At 40.4% G+C, this 27,603-nt stretch overlaps 1 long non-coding RNA gene across 1 annotated transcript; it reads left to right on the top strand.

Moving 5' to 3' along the window:
* Positions 1-19,425: 19,425 nt before the first annotated feature.
* Positions 19,426-25,751, top strand: LOC138827380 (uncharacterized). The gene is made up of 3 exons (XR_011372067.1): positions 19,426-19,709; positions 23,343-23,453; positions 25,623-25,751. It is a non-coding gene; the product is annotated as an uncharacterized lncRNA (long non-coding RNA).
* The last annotated feature ends 1,852 nt before the right edge of the window (positions 25,752-27,603 follow it).

Here is a 27,603-nt window from a genome sequence, read left to right as displayed (position 1 = left end):
CATATATATAGGTTGTACCCCTCCTCCCTCCAACGGATCTCAATACTAACAGATTTCAGCCATCACTTCCAAAACTGCCCAATGCTCAATCACTTCTTGACAGCTCACCGTGTGAGGCTTGACACCTCCCCCTTTGGCAGCATTCCCCACACTCTCCGGTGGGCCAAGCCAAGAATTTACAATGAATATCAGCTCCCACAGATAATTCTGGCCCCACTGGTTATTTTAGTATCCTCATAGTGAATTAGAAGAAATTGAAATTGTCTATGTCACTGTTATATTACAAACTTGATGAGACATCTTTAACTCTTTGTGACCTCATCACCTCGGAGACATCACAAACTCTTTGTGTTATCACGTTGCCATTGTACCAACATGATCACATTGTGAAATCCCAAAACTATTATGACTTCAGAAGCTTTGAAAGAAAGCATGTCCTTTGTGACATGACAGGCCTTTTGTATACTCCTATCCTCATGTTGAGCTAATGACAATTGAGATCAGGCATGCCAATTAACATCGCAAAACCTTTGTGACATAATCACCAGTGTAACATCACATTGTCATTATGATAACATCAGCCCATCATGACATCATAAAACAACAATGACATGAAATCACATGTAATTGTGATGTCACAGATACATTGGAATGCCTATTGTGTGATCTCATTCTATTTCAAATATTGCTGGTGGGTTGATATCAGAAATACATTGTGACCACATAAGCATTATAATATCACCATACCTTGATGACACCACGTTGCCATTATTGTATCACTAATGCACTGTGACATCACAAAACAGTCTTATCCACATAATTTTTTTGACATGCTGCCAGTGTGATCTCTTTGGCCTCCCTGAGTTCATAAGTTGTTTAACTCATAATACTTCAGGCATGATATGTGATATCAAAAATCCACTGTGATATCATGACCACTGTGACATCACACTGCCAGATTTCTTGACACTGAGTCACATGAGACAACACAAACATGTTAAGACTCATTACACTTGTGCCAACATATGCCTTTGGATACATGATTATCCATTGTGAACTTATATAGTCATTGACAATTAGAGATCTGGCATGAGATTGTGACATCACCAACCCATTGTCAAATCACAAACCTATGTGACCCCATCACGTGTATGGCATCACCATTTGTAACTTCAAAACCATACTATCTCATGTAATGGTAGCATCACATTGCCAATGGGATATCTCTATCTCATTGCATTTTCACCAGCCTATTATGTCCTCATAATATTTTACAAAATTCATGGCCTTTCTGACTTCTAGCTCCTTACCTGAACTCGTATCTTCATTGTGACCTAGTAGAATGAAATTGGACATGTAATGGTGATATTACACATTCATTGTGACATCACTATCCAAGTGTGACCTTATTATCACTTGACATCACAAACCCGTTGTGACATCATATTGCCACAGTGATATCATGATCACCGTGTGACATCCCAAAACTGTTGTGACCGCTTAGCACCTTTGAAAAAGCACATGGTGTTTGTGATATCATGGTCCCTTTGGGTAACCATGTCATTATGAACAAAGACAACTGACATCAGACATGCCAAATTACCATTACAAATGCATTGTGACATCACCTCCAGAGTGAGCTCACATTGTTGTTATAATACCATCAGCCCATTGTTATATTCCAAGATGACAATGACATCATGGCATTATGACATCACATTTTCATTGTGAGGTCCTAGAGACAATGCAATTGCCTATTCTGTGATTTCATTCTATCACAAATGTGGGATATAGGTTTATTTCAGAAACCCATTGTGACCACACCATCATTGTGACATTACAATCCTTTTTTGACCTCATATTTATATTGTGATATCATTAATGCAATGTAACATCACAAACCTGTCTTGTCCTCATAAGTTTTGTAAGAAGCGACTACCTTGGCCGGGCTAGATGCGGGGAGCTAAATTCAGTCTCAACCATGAACCTTCAGACCTCCAAAGAGCAGTTCAGCCATTTGTTAACTGGTCTGCAAACAACCAACTGCCAAAATAATGATCTCCAAAGCTCCACACTTCAAAGGACAAGGCTTTTTTCCTATCTCTTCATTCTCCTTCTCTACAGATCTGTCCTAACTTTCAGCTCTTTTCATTTTTTCCTTCCAGCATTCCATTCTTCGCTTCAGGCTACTCTGCTCTTGACAGGCCTGCCCTGCCTTGTTCAGGTGGCCAGTTGCCATCCTTCACCTCCTTCTCTCTCTCAATTTCCTCTCCTCCCAGGTCTTTGCCCTCCAGCAGTCTCAGCACTTCTTTCCATCCAGGCCTTTAACCTTTTTCTCTCCCCTTCTCTTGCTCTGAAAATGCAGCTTATATATAGGCAGTACCCTTCGCCAACTGCAATAATTTCTTGCCTTCCAGTTTTCAATTATCACTTACCAAATGTCCATGCCCAATCACTTCTTGGCAGCTCACCATGTGGGACTTGACATCCTATCTCCTTCAGCAGCATGTCCTGCCCCCTCCAGTGTCATGCACCCCCGCTTTCAATTGGTCCAGATTAGGAGGCCATGATGACTATCTGTTCCCATGGATTATAGGGGCACTGCTGGTTATTACAGTGTCCTCATGGTCAACTAGTAGCAATTGAAATTGGACAAATAATTGTGATATTACAAACTCGTGACATAACTAACCCATTGTGACCTCATCACCACTGTGACATCACAAACCCATTGTGACTTCACATTGTTGTTTTTGATACCAAGATCACATTGTGACATTTCAAATCTATTATAAGGTCTTATAACATTTGAAAAATACATAGCTTTGTGATATCAGAGTCCCTTTGTGTACCCAAAGCCCCACTGTGAAATATTGACAATTGAGAATCAGACATGACATTTTGACATCCAAAACAGTTTGTGAGATCATCATAATTGTGACATCACATTATCATTTTTATACCATCTACTCATTGAGAAATCACAAAACTATAATGATAGAATTATAACTTCACATTGTCATGGTGATATCATAGACACATTATGAATGCCTTTTCCGTGATTTCATTCTATTTCAATTGTGGCATGTAGGTAGATATCATAAAAAATCAGGAACTCATAATCATTGTGAGATCACAATCCCTTTGTATATCATGTTGCCATTGTGATATTACTAAACCACCGTGATATCACAAACCTATCCTCTCATGATAACTTTTGTGACATGCTGCAAGTCTGATACCTTAGGCCTTATTGTCCTCATAATCTGTTGTTGACCTCATTAGTTTTCATATATGACATTTGATATCACAAATTCCCAGTGACATCATGACCATGTTGGCATCATACTGCCAGATGTCATATCCATTTTGTCAAATTCTGACATCACAAAACTTTTAGGATTTCAATATATGTGTGACAACACATACTTTTAGAGAAACCACAGTCCCTTTGGGAACTCATATACTCATTGTAAGTTAGGACAATTGAGAATCATAATGTCATTGTGACATGCCCAACACATCACCAATATTTTGTGACCTCACAACCAATGTGGAATCATCAACTAATAGTGACACCAAAACAATATTTTGACATGATGTAATGAGTTGACATTGTCATGGTGATATCACTCTCCCATTGTTCATTCACAAACCTAAAATGACCTCCTAACATTTTTAAAAATTCATGTCCATTAGTACTTCCAACTCATTCTGTGAACTTGTATGCACATTGTGAAATAGTAACAATTGAAAATGGACTTGTGTTTAGATATTACAAATCATTATGACATCAAAAGCCCATTGTTACCTCATCAAAACTGTGTATAATAAAGCTATCATGACCCCTATGTACCTTTGAAAACACACATGGCATATGTGACATCATAGTCCCTTTGTGTACCCATATCTTCATTGTGAATACTTGACAATTGAATTCATATATGCCATTGTAACATCACAAACCTTTGTGACCCCATCACCAGTGGGACAACACATATTCATTATTACACAATTACCTCCTTGCAACATCACCAATTTACAATGACCTCATAGCATTATGACATTTATTGTCATTTTGATGTCATAGTCACATTGTAAATGCCTATTCTCTTATTTCATTCTATTTCAAATGTGGCATGTGGGTTGATGTCAGAAATATATTGTGATCTTATAAATATATGGCATCACAATCACTTTGTGACATCACAGTGCCATGGTGATATCACTAACACACTGTGATATCACAAACCTGCCCTGTCCTCATAAGTCTTGTGATGTAGAGCAATTGTGATGTCTTAGGCCCTTTATGAGCTCGTAATCTGTTTTCAACCTTATAATATTGCAGTTATGATATATGCTATAAGAAATCCACTGTGGCATCATGACCATTGTGACATCACACTGACAGACATCATAAACATTGTGTCACACAGTGACATCACAATCCTCCTCTGACTTCATAAAGTTTGTGAAAACACATGACTTTGGAGATACCACAGTCTGTTTTGAACTCATATTCTCTGTGATTTCATGACAAATGAGATCCGTTATGCCATTTGGATATCACTAATCAATTGTGACATCATAGACCCCTTACCGTATGGCATCACCAATTAATTGTGACATCAAAACCTTTTGTAATGTCACAATGTGACAAGATGATCATGACATCTGTCAGTGTGATGTCACAATGGTCATGATGTCACAGTTGATTTCTGTTATCTCAAGTCATACATGAAATATGAGGTTGATAACAAATTATGAGGGCAAAAAGGTCTAAGATATCACAATGTCAGCATATCACAAAAGTTATGAGGACAGGAGAGCTTTGTGATGTCACATTGTGTTAGTGATATCACAATGGTACTGTGATGTCACAAAGTGATTATGATGTCAAAATGGTTTGTAGGCACAAAATTGCGTTTCTGATATCAACTCTCATGCCACATTTGAAATACAATGAAATCACAGAATAGGCATTCACAATGTATCTATGATGTCACAATGAGAATTGTTGTCATAATGCGATTCTGTCATTGAGTTTGGTGATGTCACAATGAGCTGATGCTCTCATAATGAAAATGTGATGTCACACTGTTGAGGATGTCACAAACACTTTTTGATGTTATAATGGCATGTCTGATCTCAATTGTCATTACTTAACAACAAGGATATGGATACACAAAGGGACTGTGATGTTGAAAAGGGCATGTGATTTTCAAAGGAGCTAAGAGGTCATAATAGATTTGAGATGTAACAATAGAATCATCATGTAACAATGACAATGTTGTCACAATGGCTTTGTGATGTCGTGGCGGTGATGATGTCAAAATGGGTTTGTGATGTCACAACGAGTTTGTAATACCACAATCAAATTTCCAATTCCAATTGCTACTAGTTCACAAGGAGGATACTGTAATAATTAGCAGTGCCCGATAATCTATAGGGTCTGATAATCAGCATGGGCCCATCTCCTGGCCAGCTGGGGAGGACAAAGAATGCCACCAAAGAAGGTGAGACATCCTGTGGGAGGGACTGGTGCATTAATCACCATGTGTTGAGCTGTTAAGAAGTGATTGGGTTGTGGGCAGTTTGGGTTGTGATAGTCGAAAACAGGCAGTTGGAGTGGAGAAGGGGTACAGACTTTACAAAGGCTGCTTCTTCAGGGCAATAGGTGAGAGAAAAAGGAAAAAGTCCTGGAAGGAAAGAACTGGTGTGATAGCATAAGGGGAAAGACCTGGGTGGAGAGGAAGTTGAGAGAGGGTAGAAGGTGAAAAGGATGGCAACTGACGAGCCCTGCAAAGCAGTTCAGGTCTGTGGAGAGTGGAGAGCCCTAAAGAGAAGAAGGAACTGGTAGAAGGGAAAAAGGAAAAGACCTCGAACGAAGTATAGGTCTGTAGCAAAGGAGAGATAAAGAGAAGAAGAAAAGAGGCTGTCCCTTTAATGTTTGGAACTTTGAATATCATAATTTTGGGGGTTGCTGGTTTGGAGAACATTTATTATATAAAACGTGTCTCAATGGATTTTCTTGAACTACAGAGGTCTTAATTTTTGAAGACTCCATGGAAAAATCCCCATAGGTGTGAGTGTCAGCCTTCAGGGTTGAGAGTCTACCTCGAGTGTTTGTCTCCGGAGGTCCAACATGGACAAAAGACATTTATGTACCTCTAGAGGTGCATGTTGGCAAGCTTGCCAGCTTGTTTAGGACCCCTCTGGAAGCAATTAGTGGCTTCCTTGGGACGCCATCTGGAACTTACTTGAGAGATAATGTAGGGCTTCCATGGGAAGCCATCTGGAACCTCATCAATAGTATATCTGCAACTTCCTTGAGAAGCCATCTGAGACCTATGCTGGAGGTCATCTGGGGCCTTCTCCAGGGGCCATCTTGGACTTTCTCCAGAAGTCATCTGGAGCTTCCTCAGGAGGCCACCTGAGACCTCTTCAAAAGTAGTCATTGGGGCTTTCTTAAGAGGCAATCTAGGACCACCTCCTGAGGTCATCTGGAGCTTCTTTGGGAGGTCATCTCAGGCTACCATGATGAGAAATCTATAACCGTCTTTGGACATCATCTGGGACTTCCTTGAGAAGCTATATAGGACCTTCCCTGGAGGTCATCTGTTGCTTTCTCAAGAGGGTTATTTGGAACTTCCTCTGGAGTTCATATGTGGCCTCATTTGAGTGGCCATCTGGGAGCTACTTGAGAGGTAATGTCAGCCTCATTGAAAAGACATCTGGAAACTCCTTTGGAGATTATCTGACACTTCCTTGGGAATCAATTTGGAACCTCCATGAGAGGTCATCTAGGGCCTACTAGGGAGGACATATGTGAAATCATCCAGAGGTCATCTGTGGCCTCCTCAAGACACAATCTGGGACATTCTCTCTGTCATCTGGGACCTCTTGTAGAGGTCAACATTGAGAGGTATGACACATATTGGTTAAGTGTCTGTGGCTCTTGGTCTTTGTATGTATGCGGATAGTTCTATCTGTGTCCTGCATACACCTGTTTACTTCTTTTCTCAGAATGGGAGAACAAGGCCTTAGGTTGTCATATCCAAAAAAATATTCTCCCCCAGGCTTACAGAATTCCTCAGAGGAAGATGCACTGATGTACTCTCTCTCCTATTCTTTGCCATCAGCACCTCTAATGTTAAGTCTTCCCATACCAAAAGTGGTTACTTGTACTAGTCTGAGGTGGTACAATGTGGTATGTTACCCTTATTACCTTTGAGAAAGGAACATGGAGGAGATGGTGGGCAAGCCCTATTTCTAGTATATGTTCCCTTTACAACTAGTGACCTATATAACTAGAAACAGCAAAATCCATCCTTTTCAGAAAAAAAGGGGTTCATTACTTCATTAGAGGCAGTAATTTTCACACACAAGCACATCTGGGATGAGTGTCAGCAAATTTTACATGCACTTTTCACCTGGTAGAAAAGGGAGTGAATCCTTCTTGGTGACTTGAAGGTGGTCCTTCGACCAGAGAGTAGCCCCACTATTGATACAGAAAGTCTTTCCATAGACTTACCCAAGCTTAGACTAACAGCAATTGAGGTATGGAGGTGCTTACCTATAATTACCAGGTTCTGTTAGCAGGGATACCGCAGTGGCTAAAAAGCCAAATCATCAATCTAAGGTGGGTGAGATGGTACAGTTCCCCAGTGAGTACCCTAATGCTTTTCTGAAACTTCTCCCAGAAGCCTATAGGACATATAGGCCTATAGATCTTGAAGCCCTGGAGAATGAAAGAGCCCTAAATATGGCATTTGTTACCCAGACAGCCCCAAATATTAGAATAAAACTTCAAAAGTCAGAAGGTTTTGAGGGAAAAAGTTTATTCTAATTTGGAAGTAGTCGCCCAGAGGGTGTTTGTTAACAGAGATACCCGGGAGTCTAAGAAGAGGGTTTGAGTTTTGGTAGGAGCACCAGAATAGGGATCAAGAAACTCTTGGCAAAGACAGTACAATTCATTTCCAAATGGCAATAGGGAACCTCTAAGAATACATCAGTGTGCTTATTGCAAACAAAATGGACATTGGGAAAAGGAATGTCCAAGGAGGAGAAAGATAGAAAATGACAGGTTAATTAATCACATTAACCACCTGGAAAATGTCTTCATATCTCTGGAGAAACATGCAAAGGAGCTTGGGGCTCTGAATTCCAACTATGTTCAATTTAAAAACAGCCCTCGCCGGGCACTGGTGGCTCACGCCTGTAATCCTAGCTACTCAGGAGGCTGAGATCTGAGGATCACGGTTCAAAGCCAGCCTGGGCAGGAGAGACCGTGAGACTCCTATCTCCAATAAATCACCAGAAAACCAGAAGTGGTGCTCAAGTGGTAGAGCGCTCGCCTTGAGCTGAAGAGCTGAGGGACAGCGCCCAGGCCCAGAGTTCAAGCCCCACGACCGACAAAATAAATAAATAAATAAAAAGCAGCCCTCTGAACTTCAGAAATATGGCAAAGAAAAAATTCCACCCTTCTATCTCAAAACATAGTCTTATAAAAGACTGTGTCTCCAATATGTGCCAGTCAAAACCCACCAAGAGATTAAAAGCACATTGGAGAAAACAGAGAGAATTATTTGACATGAAGAAAAGATTTGAAGATATAAATTAGGAACTTGTGAGAGTCAAAAATGAGAAGAAAATCCTCAAAAGGAACCTAGAAAACACTCAAAATCAAATGAAATTCAAGTACATTAGCCTGGGTGAGCATGAGGCAAATTAGGGGACCACAGGTCAGAGGCAAACAGAAGCACAGGACAGCAATTTTGCCATCCTTGCTAACCACAAGTGAGGCCAAGAAGAGATCCTTATGCTGCATTAAGAAATCATTGCCATGCAAAAGGAGCTGAACCTCATATAAGAATGTATTTGGCTGAAGTACATGTCAATTATTAGCTTTGAAGTGTGTCACCAGAAATTCAAAGCAAAAGAGAAAGAAGGAAAGGGTAGTTAGCAGAGAAGATGGGGAAGTGCTGTGTCATAGAAGATGAGGCCAAGAAAAGTGAAAAGGAAAATATCAGGCCCAAGTTCTCAATTATTAACTAATGCCCTAGGAATAAATTGGCAGTTACATTCCATTTATAAGCCTCAGAGTTTAAGCACTAAAAAGAATGAATATGACCTTAAAGAAAACTTTAACTAAATTAAAGTACAGAAACGCAATGTCTAGGTAAGCCTCCTCCACTTCACTCTCCTTTGAGCAAGATGTAGCCCTTATGTTAATGGATTCAATCCCTTGAAATACTTTAGTGTAGAACACCCCCTTGGGTTCCTAAAATTAGGAAGGCTATATTAACAGAAATGTCTAAATACAAACTGCAGGTTTTACAACGTATTCTTTTATGTACCTCTCCTTTAGTAACTAAGGCCCAACGGCTGGATAAGAAAAAGTCCAACTGAAGGGGAGGGACCAAGAAAGTGATGGAACAGCAGGGAAACACCACAGCTCTCTCCAACCAAATACTGAGTTTGGATTTCAATGCTCTGTTTCTCCAAGTGACCCACAAAAAAGGCAATTACTCAGAGAGATAAAGGAAGTGCAAAAAGAAAAGGGAAAAACCTACAGAGACAGTAAAGTGGGAAGACCCTTCCCCCACCCTTTGTTGGTGATGGCGCTCCATGTTGCGCAGCTTAAGTGATGGGGTTTTGTGCCAAGTTGCTTAAGTGCCCCGGGACTGGACCCTATGAGGACCACACACCCACAAGCATCCCAAGTCTCCCAGGAGACTCCCAAGAGCTGGGCCAACCCAGAATATACAAACAGAAATCTCAGAAGGCAGAGCTGGAACAAAGACTCCCCTCACCCTCCCTGGTACAGCGCCTCTGCCTGGCTGGTACAAGTAGCCCATCCCAGTCAGGAGCAGTAGCAGCTGTCAACAGTGGCAAATGACCCTAGTCTTTCAGGGTGGCACCTCTGTCCTGCTGGTGTAAATAGCCTAGCCTAACCTGGAACAGCAGCAGCAGCTGGCAGTGCTGGCAAAACACCCAGAATTGGGGCACAATGCCTCTTGGAACTTGCCCAGACCAGCCTGGGGCGGCAGCGGAGGCTGAGGTGGGGACAGCTACAGTGAACAAGTCCAGACCTGTGGTAGTTTGTGCCTCTCCATACTGGCCTGCATAAGTGGCCCAGCCTAACCTGAGACAACAGCAGTGGTTAACACCTGACTTGTAGTGGGGTGCCTGGCTTGCATAAGTGGCCCAACTGATCCTGGGGCAGTGGCAGCAGCTGGGGTAGTGGCAACAGCTGTGGCAACAGCAGTGGGATCAAGAGTGGCAGCAAACAACTCTGGAAAGGTAGTGGGTGTGGCACCTCTCCATACTGGTTTGCATAAGCAGCCCATGGTGGCAAAGGTGGTGAACAACCCTAGACCTGAAGCAGGGTGTGGTGCTGAGCAACCCCAGAAGAGAATCCCTGGGCTGGCTTTGAACTTGAATACACAGATCTGAGCCTCCTGAGTATCTAGAATTAAAGGTATTCACACCAGTAGGGTCTTCCTCTTGCAACCCCCCTAACTTTTTCTAAAATAGATAATTTCTTAGTTCAAACATGGAATTTAAGCAAATACAAGAGGATCAACATAATACTCTGTATTCTATCTGAGCATAGTGGAATCTCCCAGACTTTCCTGCCTGGGCTGGATTTGAAACGTGATCCTCACATCTCAGCCTCCTGAGGAGCTAGGAGGACAGGTGTGAGCCACCTGTGCCTGGATGATCTGGCCTTACACCACAGTGGACTAGGAGCCCCTGAAATCTTTTCTTTAATTTTCCTGTGCTAGTTTTGGGGCTTGAACTCAGGGTCTGGGCTCTGGTCTCTAAAATTTTTCCTTCAAGGTTACCACTTTACCATTTGTGCCACAGCTCCATTTCTAGATTTTGGTAGTTAATTGCCAAGAAGTGTCTCATTAACGTCCTCTCCTGAGCTCGCTTGACCCTCGATCTATATCTCAGTCTCCTGAGTAGCTAGGATTTACAGGGGTTGAGCGACTGGTGGAATTGGGCTAGAAGCTTTTCTAAAGCAGGAGTTTTTCCCTGTGTTTGCCCTGACTCCTCCATTCAAAGGAGGCCTGAGGGTCAGGAGTTGTGAAAACAGGTTTCCAGCCACAGGAAATGGCTTTGGGTCCTTGGTGAAAAGAAAAGCTAATCGTCCCCCAGTGCACTATTCTGGGACCCCACCCTCTGCCCTGTGACTCAAGTCAACTTTGACCCAGACTTGAATATCCTGCCAGACTTTTCTGAAGCCATAACACCTTCATACCATTCACACCACCTGTGCTACAGCACACCTCAGGACCTTTGCCCATGCTATACTTTCTGCCTGAGGCTCTCTGTCCTGTACCCACATATTAGAAATACTGTGAAATTTTGGCACTGGGTATATCACATCCTGGAGAAAGTCTTTCCTTCCCTTCTCCATCTTTTTTTTTTTAATATTGAGTTGCTAGACATGGAATTTGTGCAGGCTGACTGGCAAATGCTCTATATTGGTGTATGTGTGTGTGTGTGTGTGTGTGTGTGTGTGTGTGTGTGTGTGTGTGTGTGTGTGTGTGTGTGTGTGTGTGTGTGTGCCAATCCTGGGGTTTTAATTCAGGGCCTGGATGCTATCCTATCCCTGAGGTTTTGTGCTCCAGGCTAGCACTGTACTACTTGAACAACAGCTCTTCTTCTGGCTTTTTGGGTGTTTAATTGGAGAAAAGTTTCTTAAATTGACTTTTCCGCTTGCAATTAGGATCCTTCCTCCTGAGTAGCTTACAGGGGTGAGCCACCAGCACTGCCCTCTACCCTACCTCTTACCTATAACCTCGGCCCTCCTCTGAGTCCGAGAAGAATATGTCTCACCAGGATCAATTTTTTTTGCCCAGTCTTGGTGAGTGAACTCAAATCTCATACTTGGGAGAGACTCTAAACATGTGAAGACTGTGACAAATGTTTCCATTTAATTATATATCATGTTTCAACACTTAATATAATGTTAATGAAAAATGAGTCAATGTCCTAAATTTTTGTGTATAATTTTATAATAGATGTGCAAAATATAATGTGTATAATAATACTAAATACAACAATCAATAAATGAAGCAAAGAAAAATACAATACAAAATCAATAATAAAATTATAATCTGAAATTAACATACATATATAAGTATATATCATGTATTACACATGTATAGAAATATTTATTCCATTGCAGGGCCATCATTCAGGCCCTGGGAACTCTATCCTGAATTTGTTTTCCTCAAGGACAATGAGCTTCACATTCACCCATGGTACAAAAGAGTTACCTGGATGGTGAGCTCAAAAACTAGCAATGACAGAAATACTGGCCCCAGTTCCAAGACAGTGACTTAATTTTTTTAATGGAAGCAGTTATGATTATTCAGTTCCATACTGAGCATTAAAAAATAGTGTAGAGTTTTGTACAGCTATTCAACCATCCTGCCCTTACTTCCAAAGTGCTTCTCTGAGAACTACATTGTTTCTCCTTTTTTGTATGTTTTTTATTGTAAAAATGTTCTACAGAGGGGTTACAGTTCCAGGAGCAAGGTAATGAATACATTTCCTAATGAGCATTGTTTACTCCTCCTGTGTTTTTCCCCTATCATCCCTTCCCTCCCATCTCCACAACTACATCCCCCTGCTGAGGTCAGTGACTTAGTTTTTCATTTTTGGTTGGCACAAGGCTTGAACTCAAGTAATGGCAACTCTTTGCTCACATTTCTACAGATTTACCAAGACCCTGAGTTCAAATCCCAGGCTTTAAATTAAAACTTGCAGAAATTCCAAACTAGGGAGCTTTATTTTTTTTTTAATTGTATTTTATTTTATTTGAGAACATACTGTACAGAGGGGCTACAATTACATGGGCAGGATAATGCATACATTTCTTACCAAGCATTGCAGTCTCCTCCTTTGTTTACCCTTCACTTCCCTTCCCAGCCTCCCCCCTCCCTCACCCAATTTTACCCCCCTCCCCCCACCCAATTATACCCCCCTCCCCCCCCACACCGACATTGTAAAGCTGGTTTTGACATGACATTTTGTACTTCTCATTGTTGCAACAGGTCCACCTGAATCCTTAAACGACTTGTTTGTCCCCATCTCCTCCACATGTTATACTGACATCAAATATAGTGAAAGCGGGGGTTACACTATGGGGGAGGGACATACAAAGCAACAAAGAAATAATCTTATAAATGCGTTAGAAACACATGCATGAAAGAAACGAAAACATTAAAATACATATTTAAGGGTTCATTTTCCTAACATCACATTATCTGACCTTTTCCGCTTGACTCATACCTATACTAGATATTGCAAATAAGGGAAACCCTGGGACCTATGCTTCTTTGGGCCTGTCTTACTTCACTTAATATTAGTTAAATAATTATACATATATATACATATGTATATATATACATGTGTGTATATATATATATATATATATATATATATATATATATATATATATATATATGTATGTATGTATGTTGATTTTGGCCAAGCATGGGGCTTGAACCCAGGTCGTGGAAATTCTACTTCAGCTTGGATATGCCTTAGCTGGGGTACAGTATCTGGACCCATAGCCGATCCTGGGCCAAGAGGGCTTTCAGGAAGAAAAAATCGTTGGAAAGCACAAAAAGTGGTGAGCTGCAGAGAGCTGGGGTTTTACGATTTTTTTTCTTTGAACAGTGACCATCCTGGGTCTGAATGACAAAGCTGCAAAGTGGACCTGACCTGCCATTGCTGGTGGCTGGCAGGCTATCAATGAAGCCATAGGCCAACCTGTCAACATAGTCCCTGGGTGAAATCGTAGTTCTGACATCAATCACAGGAGATCACAAGAGACTCATTCTTATGCATAGGAATACTGATTGAAAGAGAAGTTTATTCATCGGTCTACTGTAAAGTTGGATGCAATAATCCTAGAATGCTGATTGAGCTTAATTAATAGTTTATTAAGCATGAAAAGAGCAATATTCCTTCAATTGCGGTTTAATAAATACCTAAGAGTTGGTAGGAACATAGTGGGTGTCATTCTATCATACATAGACGGCTATGGAACTCTTTACAAATATGTATATTTATTTGTATACCTCCGTCTGCCTATCCATGTATCCCTGTTTTGGCTAAACCTGGGGGTCGATCTCAGATCCTAGGAACCACTTGACATCTTCATTGGCTAGAGGCTGCCATGCTCAAACTCACCCAATCATGAATTGGGCCTGCTAGGCACTAAGTTCAGATCCTGGCACTGCCAGGCATAATTGAGAACACATCTAACATCTAGATCTTATGTGACATCTAGATCTTATGTAAACAATGTAATAAATGCTATAGGTGTCATCAGAGTCAATAAAATAAATTCTAAATAAATGAATGACACAAGAAATAAAATAAATAACCACACCAAACACAATATGGACTGATCATCTGTAAGGAAGTATAAATACTATCTTTGAAATATACATAAGGAGGGCTGGGAAGGTGGCTCAGTGCTAGAGCTCCTGCCTTGCATGCATGAGACCCTGGGCTCAATTCCTCAGCACCACATAAGCAGAAAAAAAAAACCCGGCAGTGGCGCTGTGGCTCAAGTGATAGAGCACTAACCTTGAGATGATGAACTGAGGGACAGCGCCCAAGCCCAGAGTTTAGGCCCAAAAGTGGCCCCCCAAAAAATTATATACAGAGAATCTTTTCTATGACTGAGGCTTGAATTCAGTCCCCCTATGCGGAGGGAATGGCGGGAGATCTTGAGGTACTAGTTTCTGGCCTGGGAAGAGTCATGGAATGTGATTGATCTCATCCTTGAATGAGTAGTTTGTGCATGATGCAAGTAGGAAATGATAGGCAAGACTCATGGAGTATCGATTATTTGTAAAGAAGTTGATGAAGCATGACAATAATCATCACAGTCATGGAATGGAGGCATCAGTAAAGATCCAAGAATCTGTATTCACACAGATTGGATTCCACCACAGGTTACCATCTCTCCTACTCTATACATGCATACTACCTTCAGCTTATGAATGGATGACTGCTGTGCTCACCGCTCTCCCCTGGGAGGGGGGCTCAATCGCAGGTTCCAAAGGCTGGTGTGCTCATGTGGACAAATTCACCACTTGGTCCTGCTAGGCACCGAGTTCAGATTCCCTGCCCTGCCAAAATATTGATCTTGATGTCAGAAGTCAATCATTGCACCTGTTTTCTTTCTGTGCATGTCCTGGATCTCAGCTAGGATGGACAATGCTTGAGCCACCCTGTGGCCATGGGAATAAGTTGTTATCCATGTCAGCCCAGTTATTCCTGTCATCATATACTCAAGAAAATACACAATACACCCATGAATAGCATACAAAATAAAGAGAATAACTACACTCAATGAACGATGCAGTCCACACATGGATGTGAATATACATCCCATGTTTCAATGATCATTGAGGACTATTTTGGCCTCCCTGGGGCTCGATCTCAGTTCCTGGGAGCGGCCCAGCTCCTTAGTGGCTCACAGTCTGGTGTGATCACGTGGACCCATTGGGCAGTTTGGCCTCCTAGGCCAAAAGTTTGAGTCCCAGCACTGCCAAAAATTCACCCTGATGTAAGAAACCAGTCGTTGCACTTGTTTTCCTGTACTGGGCAAGTTCTGGGGCTCAGCTAGGAAGGAGAATGTATATGCAACTCTATACTCATGGGAATAGGTTGTCATCCAGTTCACCACAGTTATATTTGTCATCCTATACTCAAGGAAATACACAATACATCAATGAATAAGACACAAAACAAAGAGAATGACTACACCAAACGCAAGATGCCACCCACCCATGTTTGGAAATATAGATCCTCTATTTAATTATGAATTTATGACTATATTGGCCCCCACCAGAGCTCCATCTCAGGTCCCAGGAATGGCCTAGTTCCTTAGTGGCTCAAAGCCTGGTGTGCTCACCATGACCCATTCACCAATTGTGCCTGCTAGGTTTGAGTTCAAATTCCTGCACTACCAAACTATTTATTCTGATGTGAGAAGCCTAAGGTGGCACAGGTTTTCCTGTCCTGTGAATGTCCTGGGTCTCATTGAGGATGGAGAATGCTATATTGGTAACTCTTAGCCATGGGAATAGGTTGTCATTCATGTCAGCACAGTTATATCTGTCACCCCATACGCAATAAAATACACAATACATCCATGAAAAAGACACAAAATAGAAAGAATAACTACACTGAATGCAAGATGCATACCACACCTGTAAGTAAAGAAAAATCTTATGTTTTAAAAAGGTGGGCTTGTTATTTTGTCCAGTGCTGGGGCTTCAAATCAGGCCCTGCACCAGGCCTGATATTCTATTCTTCAAAGATGGTGAGCTTCCCCTTCTTCCACAGTGCAACAGAATTATCCAGACCTGAGCTGAAAATCCCAGCACTGACAAAAGATTCATATTGATGTCAGAAACTAAAAATCCCAGCACTGACAAAAGATTCATACTGATGTCAGAAGCCAGTCGTTGTGACTTTTATCCTCTCCTGTGAAAGTCCTGGGTCACAAATATGATGGAGAATGCATGGACAACACTGTCACCTTGGTAATGGGTTCTCATCCATGTCAGCACTGTCATAGCAGTCACCATACTTATTAAAATACACAATACCTCCATGAATTAGAGACAAAATAAGGAGAATAATTGCACTGAACCCAAGATGCTAACCAAACATATATGTCAATATAGATCCTTTGTTAAATTATGAATTTCTGACTATAGTGGACCACCCTTGGAATCAATGTCATATTCTGGGATTGGCCACACTCCTTAGTTGCTCACAGGTTCATATGATTACCTTGACTGATTGGCCAATTTGTTTTGCTCTGCCCTGAGTTCAGATACCAGCACTATCAACAAGTGGTTCGTGGAGTAAGAAGGAGAGTGTGAAACTTTTTTTCCTTTACTCTGAGAATCCTGGGGGTAAGGCATGAGAGAGAACATTTCTACAAATCTAGATTTTCTGTGATAGGTTGTCATCAATGTAATAAACACATTGAGTACATAAATGAATAAAACAGAAGATACTAGGAACAACCCCACCAAACATGTATGGACTGAACATCTATAGGTAAGTATAAATCCTAATTTAACAATATATAGAAATAGTATGATTTCCAGGTCTGGGTCGTGAATTCAGGACTAGTGAACAGACCTGACTTTTTTATTTTCATGTAAGGTGATCTTCCCCTTTATGCACATTGCTGCAGATTTACCCAGAGCCTGAGTTACAATCCAAAGCCTGTAAGAATAAACTGTGTGAATTGCAAGCCAGGGAGTTAATTTTTTTCTCAGCATGGGTCTTGAACTCAGGTCGTGGCAACACTGCCTCAGCTTTGATCACACTAGGATGGGGTGCAGCCACTGGACACACAGGTGCTTCTGGGATTCTACACCCCCACGTTTTGCAAGGAAAACAATGCACAGAAAAATGTGGCCTTTTATGTTTTCTTCCTTTGCACAGTGACCCTTCTGGGTCTGAATGACACTGTTGCAAAGGGTACTTCACCTTGCATTTCTGAAGGCTGGCAGACATTCAAAGAAGCCATAGGCCCACGTGGCAACATAGGCCCTCATTTCAAATCCCCATACTGACACCAACCAATGGCAGGAAGTACTAAGAAACTAGTTCCCATCCAAAGGCATAACACTGGAATTTTGTCAATGTCACAGTTGAATGAGTTGATCGTGAATGATGATCCTATAAAATTAACAGCATCATTTCAGAAGGCTGATTGATTTTATTTAATATTTATGAAGCATTAAAAGAATATTATTACTTACAGGAACACAATAATTTCAGGACACTGAGTGCTTTCATTAATATTTTAAGGAGGAAAACAATAACATTAATTACATGGATGCATAATAAATACCCAGGAATTGGTAGGAATATAGTCTATATAACTGAATAATGTATAAACATCTCTGGCACTCTATAAACACACACACACACACACACACACACACACATATGGCATCTACATGTCAATCTGTTCTTCTTTGGTTAACCCCAGGGGTTCTCAGGTCCTTGGAACAACCTGCACCTCAATTTCCCCCAGGATGGCATGTTTGCACTCACCCATTCATGAATTTGGCCTTGTAGGCCATGAGTTCAGATGTCAGTACTCCCAAACAATGAATTGTGGAGTAAGAGGATGATGGTGACACATGGGTTCCTTTACTGTGCATCTTCTGTGTGTCAGGTATGAAGTGGAATACATCTGTAGACCTATATCCTATGTAGTCAATGTTTTATGTGCTATAATAGTCAATACAATAAATGGTCAATACATGAATAAAACAAAAAATAAAATAACTACTCTGAATGCAATACGGAGTCAACATATGTATAAGAATATAAAACATATATGTAAATTGTACATGAATAGGGTGTTTTCTACTGCTGGTGATCGTTTTCAAGCCTAAGGAACAAACTTGAATTTTTTGACTTTAAGGAAGCAAGCTTCCTCTTCCCACACAGTGCAACAGAGGTACCCAGACTATGAGTTCCAATCCCAGTCCTGGTAGAAAAAACTCACCTTTATAGTATTTGAGGCCCAATTCTTAGGTATTTCATTATGCCTCCATTTGATGACTATGATTGATTAAATGCTTAATAAACTATTAACTAAAATCAATCAGTGTCGTGTAATATAATTGTGTATAATTTTATCCTAGAATCATTCAAGAACTGTTCGTTCAATCATGACTTACATCACATTACAATGGTAATCATATGGATAGGAACAAGTTTCTTAGGATCTCCTACCATTTGGAGGTGGCACGACCAGGATTTGAATTGTGGGCTCCAGCTCCCACCACTTCAACCCGAGGATCGGGAACTCACCAGTCTGCCCAAGAACATCAACAAGGCCAATGATTAGGCAGGCACCAGTGGATCTCAGCAGTCCTTGTTGATACTTACAAGGCTGTGAATAGAGGATCATGGTCAAAGTCACCCTAAGCAGGAAAATCCTTGAGACCCCTGTCCAACTTCAGTGCCAACAAAGCCAGAAACCTTGTGGCTCTAGTGTAGAGGACCAGCCTTGAGCAAAAGCAGCTCATGAACTGTGCCCAGATCCTAAGTTCAAAGTCTGGGACTGGCAAAAAACAGAACTATACAGCAATCTGTGTAGCCATCCAGTTAAAGCAGGTCACCCTATTCTCTCCAACTGAATTGGACAGAATTTCCTGGGAAAAAGGCTGGGAGAACCACTGTCATCTTGACTCCGCCCATGCTGCTTGCTTCACAGGATTCTGGCCACACCCCCATTCTTTCATGCTTCTTTCTGACCAATGGGATACAAGAATGGTGGCCATGCCCACATTCCATGCTGCCAGGTAGCACTGGGATTCCCTCTGTTAGTTTACACCACTACCAGCAGTTCAGGAAGGTAGAAGGGGCTGAGTCCTGAGGAAGAAACTCGAGGTGACTTTGGAGTATAGTAGAAAATTGATGCTCCCACCCCACCTGACCCCTCCCCTCCCTTCACGCAGTGCCAGGTTTCAAACCTCAATCAATGTGTAGCTGCCAGCCGGCCTAAATCCCAGACCTGGTCCCTGCCCCTAGTCTTCTGCTCTGGGCCCATGTGTCCACAATGCTGGCGCCATCGCTGCTGCCCCAATTGGAGCAGCTGCCAACAGCTTCTCCCTGCAGCACAGGTGAGTTTCTGTCCCAACAACAACCTACCCTGGGTCAAACACCCCTCTGGGGGCACCATGATCGCCCTGCTTGTTTCCTCTCCATGGCGCTGATGAGCCACCTTTCTGTCTTGAGGATTTCTGAGATAGAAACTACAAATATGCTCAGGCTGGGCTGGATCCCGGTCCTCCTGTGAAAGGTATGCTCCACCAGGCCTGGTCCTCTGTAATTGGGATTATAGACATGTGTCATGCTCAGTCATCGTTTAACATGGATTATCCTAAACTCAGTCCATAGCAGCGGATTCTTGACCACACGTGAAGCTCTTGGTGGGGCCTCAACCATTGGACCTCAGTCTCCTCACAGGACAGTTGTGAGGAAACAAGGGATTTATACAGAGCGATCTCTGGAAAAGAGAGGGAATGGCCTTCAGATAAGGTTTTGGCAATTCTGTGAGCATATGACAGGAAGATACCAGAAAGGGCTCAGGTGGGGCCTGTTATTAATAGTGCAACAGGTGTGGGATTATGAACCGAAACATGGCTCTCTTTCATTACTACCCTATCCCAATAAGGAAGGGGATCCTTCACTTTATTCAGTTTTGCAGCTGGGGAATCCGAGGCAAAGAGAAGCCAGATGACCTACTTATGACCTCAAGTTCACAGGAAGCTCGGCCTGACTTCTCTACCATGCTCCCTAGGACAATGGGTGCTATTCAGTCCACTTCTTGTGGTGGGAAGTCCACTTCTTTCAATCGTGGTTCTTGAACTCTAGGATTGGGCATTGTTCCCGAGCTCCTCAGCTCAAGGCTAGCGCTTTATCACTTGATCCCACAGTGCCACTTCCAGTTTTCTGGTGGTTCTTTGGAGATAAGATTCTCAAACACGTTCCTCCAGGGCTGTCTATGAACCATGATCCTCATATCTTAGCCTCCAGTGTAGTTAGGATTAGAGTTTTATGCCACTGGCACCTGATTCAAGTGTAATTCTGATTTTCTCTCTCTCTCTCCCTCTCTCCTTTTCTCCCTCTCTCCCTATCTCCCACTCTTCCTCCCTCCCTCCCTCCCTCCCTCCCTCCCTCTCTCTCTCTCTCTCTCTCTCTCTCTCTCTCTCTCTCTCTCTCTCTCTCTCTCTCTCTCTCTCTCTCTCTCTCTCTCTCTCTCTCTCTCTCTCTCTCTCTCTCTCTCTCTCTCTTCTCTCTCTCACTGTAGCTCTCAGGAACGGGTAGAATGGGTGCTGTAGGAGGTGGGCCAACGTCCCCAGGTAGCTGGAACCCAAGATGGCCCACTCATTCTGGAGTTGGGCTGTGGGTAGGGAGCTGTCTCGTTCAGCATGTTGATACATCTCCATGAGATCAGCCCTCTGAGCCCTTGCAAGACTGTCAGGGTTATTCATTTTCCATCTAGCCTTACTGGATTTATTATATTGTATTCTTTTCTACATTATTTTCTAGCACCTGGCCAATATTATGGTACATAGTTACTGAATGAAAATGTAAACTTAAGAAAATCATTTAGGGATCTGGGAATGTGGCTTCATGATATGATGATTTCCTTGCATGCATGAAACCCTGAATTCAATTCCTCAGTACCACATAAACAGAAAAACACTGGAAATGGTGCTGTGCCTCAAGTGGTACAGTGATTGCCTTGAGCAAAAAAGCAAAAAAAAAAAAAAAACCAAAGCAAAAAACATTTAATTAGTAAATGAAAAATAAAGAACCCATACTTGGAATATGTAATTGCTCCTGCCATACTGACACCTGACAATAGTCCATAATTCATGTACTTTTTCTTATATTAGGATATTGTGTTGAAAAAAAGTTTTGTTCATTAGGTCAGAGCAATTAATGTCTTGAATGTGCTTAGATGTCAGGTGAAGATTAATTCTGGAAATTCAAAGATTCCAGGTTTTTGAATGGCCTCTGCTAATCACAATGAGAAGGGTAGTGTAAGTGAGATTTGGAAATCTTTTTGGTTATTCATGGCACCACAACGGCAGAGGCAAATTAACAGTTGTGACAGAAGAGAAGGAATAACTCCAGAATTAATGACTAAATGATAGTTACTAACGTATACCAGAAACGTTATAGAGAACCATTTTTGGTTATTGAACAAATAGTTATCAACTAGTCTTATTCCGCATTACCTTTAGCATTCTAAATCTCTTAGGCTACTTCTTAATCTCTGTGTAATACATGTATCTCCTTCTGTGCTGTTTTTTCTTACCTTAAATTCTTTGCTTTCTAAAAATCTCAGTCTTTCTATATTTCTCTATGAACATTTCCTGATACTAAATACACCTACACAGACTGCAGAGAATGCTAACTAAGGGTCCCATAGCTCATGAGTCATTAATGAAACAACATGGAAAAGGAGGACATATTTATTGTTACCTCAAATTTTCTGAAAAGCTGCAATGCCATCATTTGATTCAAATTTCTGTTATTTGTCTACATAGTGTCATTCAGTGCACATAAATGCAAATATGAGCTGGGTGCTGGTGGATCACGCCTGGAATCCTAGCTATTCAGGAAACCAGAGAATTGTGGTTCAAAGACAGCCTGGTCAGGAATGTCCATGAGACACTTATCCTCAATTAACCACCTGAAACCCGGAAGTGGTGCTGTAGCTTAAGCGGTAGAGCACTCAATTTGAGCTGAAGAGCTGTGCGAGTGTGCCCAGGATCAGAGTTCAAGCCCCACAACCAACAAAAAGTGCAAATATTACCTTAAGTTTCCCCAAAAGGAAGGACAAGATCAATAATCTTCCCAAGCAGAAAAAATAATTTCAAAAGGATTCAGTGCACCTACTTTTGCTGAGTTATTTAAGTTATGGCTTCTTTGCTAGACATATTCTCTTCCTTTAAAAATTGTCAAATACTAGCTTTACAATAAACTTCATCTAATATTTTTTGTTTCAAAAGAGAAGTCTATACAGTTGATGTCACTTAGCTTTCTTACTATCTTAATTCAAAGCCAAACCAGGCAGGAGAGTATGTCAAACTCTTATCGCAAATTGAACACCAAAAAACCAGAAGTGGAGTTTTGGCTCAAACAGTAGATTTCTAGCTTTGGGGGCAGGTGGGCAGGAAAGACAACTGTTCAGGGACAGGATTCAGCCTCTGGGTTCAAGGCTCAGGACTAGCACAAACTAAACAAACAAGCAAATAAAAATCCCAGATTTATCTTTGGGGCCCTACTTAAAGGTGAACTGGTCAGAGTAGAGGCTTCTTTTGCTGATCATATTGACTGGATCCTGCTTTTTTGGAATCCTTGTTGCTCTGGAGAACTCAGAACCAGACCAAAGGAATTGATAACTGACTTCTGCATCGAGAATCATCTCAGGGGAGAAATATCCATCTATAAGACAATTTAAAACCTCTATGTCTTTGTTACTTTGCAGGAGAACACTTTTAAAACAATGTTATTTCCTTTTGTTTTATACTGGCCTTCAAATGGTACATTATTTCTTTTTGTAACACTATGAACTAGAAGTTTACAGAAAAAAATTATATGAGTAAAGAACACACTCAAAAAGCCAGGGACAGAGTTTCCTTCAAGACTTGGGATACTTTTTTGTACAGTAAAAAGGAAAGCACAAGGTAACTTGAACTTTGTTTTTCCTCTATGTTCCATTCCTCTCCTGGGGTCAGTTTCCACATCCAGTAACAGTTACTTCCAGTAACAATCGATGGTGCTGCTTGAGGTATACTGAATGTTTTCTGGCTTCACTGCAAGAAGACTAGAACACCTATGGACCTGAGGTAAAACGTATTTCAGAGAAAATTTAGTAAAGAGAAAATATGAAATTTATATTGCTTATAAATATATTATACATGAGTACATTGAGTTCAAACTTTGTAAGTTCTCTGTAAGTTAAGGCGAATTTTAAATAGGAAGAAGGTTTTCAGAACATTCTTTTTGTGACTGTACGTGCTGTTCATTATTTCCCAAGTATGCATGAGCTAACAGTAGGGAAACAATAGCAATAATAGGAGAAAGAGAAGTTCTTTGTTTAAGTATAAGGGTTCCATACAGTATAGAAGACTACAAATAAGCAACATTGAAACAATAAAGCCAAATTCAGTATGTAGATTTATGAGAGTGATATACAGAAAGCAAGACTCCTATGTGGAACATGAAGTATGAGGCCACTCCCATTCTAAATCATGCTTGCTAATCATGCAACTTTGTAGAAAGTACAATGGAAGAATAATTCTGTTTTCAATGCAAGTCAGATATAAAAGCATGGATTTAACTGGAAAAATGTCCATCTTGTGAGAGCAGGGATTATGCTAGCAATAAACTGGTGCCTAAGATCTCATTTCTTTTTTTTCTTTACACACACACACAGACACACAGACACACAGACACAAACACACACACATACACACACACACACACACACACACACACACACACACACACACACACACATATATATATATATATATATATATATATATATATATATATTTGTTGGCGGTGATCTTGGGACTTGAACTCTGGGCCTGCGAGCTGTGTCTCTGCTATTGAGCTCAAGCTAATGCTCTACTACTTGATCCACAGTGCCAATTCCAGTTTTCTTTTAGTTAATTTGAGACAAGAGTCTCTGGGAGTTTCCTACCGGGGCTGGCTTTGAACCTCAATCCTCATATCTCACCATGACCCAGCTTACGATCACATTCCTAACAGTGTACACTCAAGATGTGTAATGTGTCTGTTCATCTATCTTTATAAGAATTCTTTAGTTAGGGATGAAAGGTATCTCAGAGGTACAGAGCTTGCCTCGCATGCATGAGGCCCTTGGTTCGATTCCTCAGTACCACTTAAGCAAAAAAGAAAAAAGACAAAATTGGCGCTGTGACTCAAGTGGTAGAGGGCTAGCCGTGAGCTGAATTGCTGAGGGACAGAGCCCAGGACAAGAGTTCAGGCACCATGACCAGACACCCCACCAAAACAACAAAAAAAAAAGAATTCTTGAGTTAAAAATATGGGCTACAGCTTAGACATTACTCTCACAAAAATGTTTGTCGTTTAAAAGTTGATACTCCTGGAGAAATAAAACCTAAGAATGTAAAGGAGTCTGGGAAGTTCTATTGGCATCCAGCCTGGGCAGAACACTCTTTGCAACAGTATATAAAATTAAGCAGTCAAAATCTGGATTGGAAGAATGGCTCAATTGATGGAATATCAGTCATGAGCAAGATTGCTGAATAAAAGCTTGAGGCTTTTGCATATATACATACAGACATACACATACACCCAGAGGCACTTATATATGTACACACAAATACACAAATGAAACAACTCTCAGAATGTGTAGAAAAGTTACAAAACAATAAATATATGTCCTGAACAAGACTAGAATCAAGTGATAATTTTTAATATTTGAAAGTCCTCAAATGAACTTCCTTCAAATAAGTTTGAGAATATTACATTGGTAGGGATCAGAGATAGTAAAAATCAATAATCATTATTAAAGGGATCAGATCCATGGAGGAATGAATCAGAGATCTGGCCGGTGCATTTGAAAATGTTCATATCCTGTATCAAATGTTAGAACATCTTTGAAAATAGTAGATAAAGTCTAAGCAGTCACTCTGGTGTATAATATCACTGGAGAAGTTCAGAATTCGTAGTCTATATCTAGATAAAATAAAAAAAGAAACTATGGCAGGGCAATGTGATACAAGCTTAGAATTCTAGCACTGAGATTAAGACAGGAGATTAGATAATGGAATTTCATAGTGATACCTTCCCTGGACCAAGGTGTATAATTTTGTCTTAATAAAACAAAACAAACAAGAAAGGAATACATAGTTGGACATTTGGGCTAATTTTGTCATTATGTTTTGAGAAGTCAAATTTCCTGTTGAAATGCAACTCATACTTAATCCTCACTTGTGTTTTAAATTCTCTCTTCATTACAGAACATTCCTAGATGCAAAATGACTCATGATTCCCATCCAAAATTTGAAAAAATAAGTTATCATCATTCTGTTGTAACCCAAAGAAATGATGAAGAATTACACAAGCTTAAGCTTGGAAAAATAGCAAAGTTCATCTAATGAAGGATTTTGAAGATCTTGCTAAATTAGAATTTAGATTTAAAATATTTTGGTTTTGTTTGTAATTTTATATTCTATAGGATTCTACAAAATTGTTTTTAAGTAGAGGGTTTAATTGACATTCACAAATGATTTTGCATTCTATGTGCCTAGAATATTCTTTCAAAAACTTAGTAAATAGATAATTCCAACAGTTCATGTATGAAATGATAATGTGAATGTTGTAGACAGAGTTGCCAACAAATTGATGACATTAATTTATAAATTTAGAATAAGAGAAATTTTTGGAATCTTTGGTATAACATGGTATGAAGAGCATAATCGTGTGACATCTTCTTTCTTCTACCTGTATGTAACACAGGAAGCAATTTCCTTAATTATTTGCTACTGTATACACTGAGAAAAATGTTACGTTTGGGGTTTGATTTTATTTTTGTTTTTGTTTTATTGGTTTGTCCTAGGGCTTTTACTCTGGGCCTGGACACTGTCTCTGAGCCTGTTTATGCTCAAGGCTCGTGCCCTACCACTTCAACCTCAGTGCCACTTGCATCTGGGTTTTGCTGAGAAGTTTATTGGAGATAAGAATCTAGGGAATATTCTTGCCTGGGTGGGCTTTCAACTATAATCTTCCAATCTTAGCATCCGGAATTTATATGATAGCTAAAAATTATAAATATAAGTAATATTTGCAAATGTTCTGATCTTAAAAATACCAGTGGGGGGAAAATGATGCAACCCAGTTTATTGTGGTGTTCTTACCAGAACATGAATCGCATCACATTAGCAGAGCTGTATTTTTTCACAATAGAGATAAGCTATTCATCATATGAATTAAGGGAAGTTTGAGATGCACCCTAAAAGTTGGAGAATTTTGGGCTAGGATGACTCTATATCATAAATATTGGTATTGGTGGTCATAAAAATAATAGCTTATTGTGATAAACAATTGCTTACTCTTGAAGAATTCATTATTACCGATGCTACATAGTTTTATCCTCTACCAGAACATGGTTATTTTTCTGTTGTCTCTCAATCTGTAACACCCAATTGGAAAATGCATCTATTGCAAAATTACATAACATGCAAGCCGGTATTGTTTTGAATCTCTCAGGTATGGAATCTTCAGAATTTGAAAATGAGTAATTACTAGTCATTGGAATGTTGACGAACACATATATTCTGTCTTCTTAACAACTTATTTACTTTTACAAGTTATTTGTTTCCATAGAATTAAACTGTTTTCGCTTTTAGTATGAGAAAGTACTATATTTATTCTTTTTTCAAAATATTGGTAAGTATATTGTGAAAATATTGTCTAGTCCGATAGCATTCAAGTTGATGGTCCTCTGATTAAAAAGGGGTAATTAATTCAAATTAGACACCAAAAGTATGGAATTTTAAAAAGTTACTACATAAAGAGTACTATGTACTTTACCAATACAGTGAAATTTTATTTCATGCAGCTTATTTTTTAAATTTAATTTTATTGTCAAAGTGATGTACAGTGTGGTTACAGTAATTTTAAGGTAGTGAATACATAACTTTTCAAACTTGTTACCCCTTCCCTCATTTTCTTCACAGTTTTCCTTCACCCCAGTACCCCTCACAAGTTGTAATGTACATTTCCAACATATTGTCTTGTGAGTATTGCTATTGCATTGGTTTGCCTTGTCCTTTGTCTCACCATTTTGTAGTTCCTCTTCCCTTCCCTAATTAAGGTAAATATATACACAATACACAGGCTACCAAAATCAAATACAGCAGGGAAAAAAGCATAGGGGAAAACCCCAAAAGAAAATGGAAATCACATAGTACATTAAAAACAACAATCGCAAATAATACT

The sequence above is a fragment of the Dipodomys merriami genome, unplaced genomic scaffold (genome assembly GCF_024711535.1).
Source record: "Dipodomys merriami isolate MVZ:Mamm:240054 unplaced genomic scaffold, mDipMer1.0.p SCAF_155, whole genome shotgun sequence".
In the NCBI taxonomy this organism is placed as follows: Eukaryota; Metazoa; Chordata; class Mammalia; order Rodentia; family Heteromyidae; genus Dipodomys; species Dipodomys merriami.
Note: the sequence above shows the minus strand (reverse complement) of the source record. Positions and strands in the feature narration are given on the sequence as shown.